Source organism: Mus caroli, chromosome 13 (genome assembly GCF_900094665.2).
Source record: "Mus caroli chromosome 13, CAROLI_EIJ_v1.1, whole genome shotgun sequence".
NCBI classification, from domain to species: Eukaryota; Metazoa; Chordata; class Mammalia; order Rodentia; family Muridae; genus Mus; species Mus caroli.
In genome coordinates, this window is record NC_034582.1 from 56,706,577 (window position 1) to 56,709,308 (window position 2,732).

Sequence of the window (2,732 nt, forward strand, 5' to 3'; positions counted from 1 at the left end):
TCTCCTGGGCATATATTCAGAAGATGTTCCAACCGGTAAGAAGGACACATGATCCACTATGTTCATAGCAGCCTTATTTATAATAGTCAGAAGCTAGAAAGAACCCAGATGCCCCTCAACAGAGGAATGGATACAGAAAATGTGGTACATTTACACAATGGAGTCCTACTCAGCTATTAAAAAGAATGAATTAATGAAATTCCTAGGCAAATGGATGGACCTAGAGGTCCTCCTGAGTGAGGTAACCCAATCACAAAAGAACTCACATGATGTGTACTCACTGATAACTGGATATTAGCCCAGAATCTTAGAATATCCAAGATATAAGATACAATTTGCAAAACAAATGAAACTCAAGAAGAACGAAGACCAAAGTGTGGACACTTTGCCCCTTCTTAAAATTGGGAACAAAACACCCATGGAAGAAGTTACAGAGACAAAGTTTGGAGCTGAGACAAAAGGATGGACCATCTAGAGACTGCCATACCCGGGATCCATCCCATAATCAGCCTCCAAACACTGATACCACTGCATACACTAGCAAGATTTTGCTGAAAGGACCCAGATATAGCTGTGTCTTGTGAGGCTATGCCAGGGCCTAGCAAACACAGAAGTGGATGCTCACAGTCAGCTATTTGATGAATCACAGGGCTCCCAATGGAGGAGCTAGAGAAAGTACTCAAGGAGCTAAAGAGGTCTGCAACCCTATAGAAGGAAAAACAATATGAACTTACCAGTACCCCCGGGAGCTCGTGTCTCTAGATGCATATGTAGCAGAAGATAGCCTAGTTGGCTATCTTTGGAAAGAGAGCCCCATTGGTCTTGCAAACTTTATATGCCTCAGTACAGGGGAATGCCAGGGTTAAGAAGTGGGAGTAGGTGGGTAGGGGAGTGGTGGGAGGGTATGGGGGCCTTTGTTATATATATATATATATATATATATATATATATATATATATATATATATATATAATTTAAAAAGAAAAGCAAAAAAAACCATAAAAGGAATAAAACTGCTATAATAATCTTTAAAAAAAAGAATTCATTGCAAAGTCACATTATGAAGAATATAACCCATGATTCATTCTTTCTGGCACAATAAAAACAAAAATGCAGCAACTGGGAGTGGACAAAGGGCTAAGGGAGCCAACCAGATCCTCACAGGGCCCAGATATAAAAATACCTACAGAAAGCCTAAATAAAGGTGTATTACCAGTTAAAGAAAAAATAAATAAATTTTGAGGCACCTACATTGTTTTAAAAACTAAAAAGAAAATCATAAGCAAGTAGATTAACTTTAGTGATACAGAACAGAAGACCTACATAAGACAGTAAAAGGATTTGTCTTCTGAGAATTTTATTGAGTCATTTGGCATTGATATTCTTTTCTTTGGTCTTTGTGTAGTTTAGGTATCAGCATAACTGTGGTTTCATAGAATGAATTAGGTAGTGTTCCTTCTGTGTCTACTTTGTGGAGTAGTTTGAAAAGTATTGGTCTTAGGTTGTCTTTGAACATCTAATAGGATTTTGCATTGAAACCATCTGGTCCTGGCATTTTTGGTTGGGAAACTTTTTATGACTGCTTCCATTTTTTATGGGTTATGGGAAGATTTAGATAGTTTATTTGATCCTGATTTAAGTTTGGTATCTGATATCTGTCCAGAAAATCATCCATTTTATCTAGGTTTTCCAGTTTTGTTGAGTATAAGCTTTTGTAGTAGAATCTGATGATTTTTTAAAATTTCTTCAGTTTCTGTGGTTATGTCTTCCTTTTCCTTCCTGATTTTGTTAATTTGGGTACTGTTGCTGTGCCCTCTAATTAGGTTGGGTAAGGGTTTGTCTATCTTGTTGATTTTCTCAAAAAACTAGCTCCAAATTTCCCATCAAACTGAGCACAGGAACACCAATGGGATAATTATGATAAGGACTGAAGGACCTGAAGGGGATTGTTACCCCATAGGAAGAACACCAATATCAGCCAACCAGACCCCCACAGGGCTTCCAGTGACTAAACTACCAACCAAACACTGCACATGGAGGGAACCATACTCAAGCTGCATATATAGCAGAGGCTTGCCTTATATGGCATCAATGGAGGCTTGAAAACCCAGCATAGGGTGATGCTAACTAAGGAAGTGAGGCTGAAGTGGGTAGATGGAAAGGAAACACCCCCATAGAGGAAGGCAAAGTGGGCACGAGATAGGGGGATTGTAGCATGGAAACAAGGAAACAGGACAACACTTGAAATGAAAATAAATAAAATAAACAATAGAAGACAGTAAGTTGGCTCCACTCTAGGATATACTGCTAAAAGACTTTGACAGATTATGGAACATTTCTCTACAAGAAAAAGGGACAATATATCTCTCTTTCCTCACTAAAAAGAGTTTGAATTGGCATTTCTCTATCAGTGGTATTGACGTTGCTCTGACAACAAAGATGACTAGAATTACATATATCCCTAGGTACCTTATCACTTCACACAAGCAGAGACCTTAATCAGCAGGAAAGTGGGAGGCTGCTGATATACTGTGTGAGTAAGTAATATAATTTTAGCTCCCACTCACTTGCTATTAATAGCTTTTCTAGAGCAAAAAAAAAAATGGTTAAGAATACATAAAAGCCTATACTCTTTGTAATCTATTAATTCTGAAGAGAGATGATTACTAAATTCACTTTTATTTTATTTCCCAAAGACTCAAGAATTTGTCAAATGACAAGTTAGTCTAGGA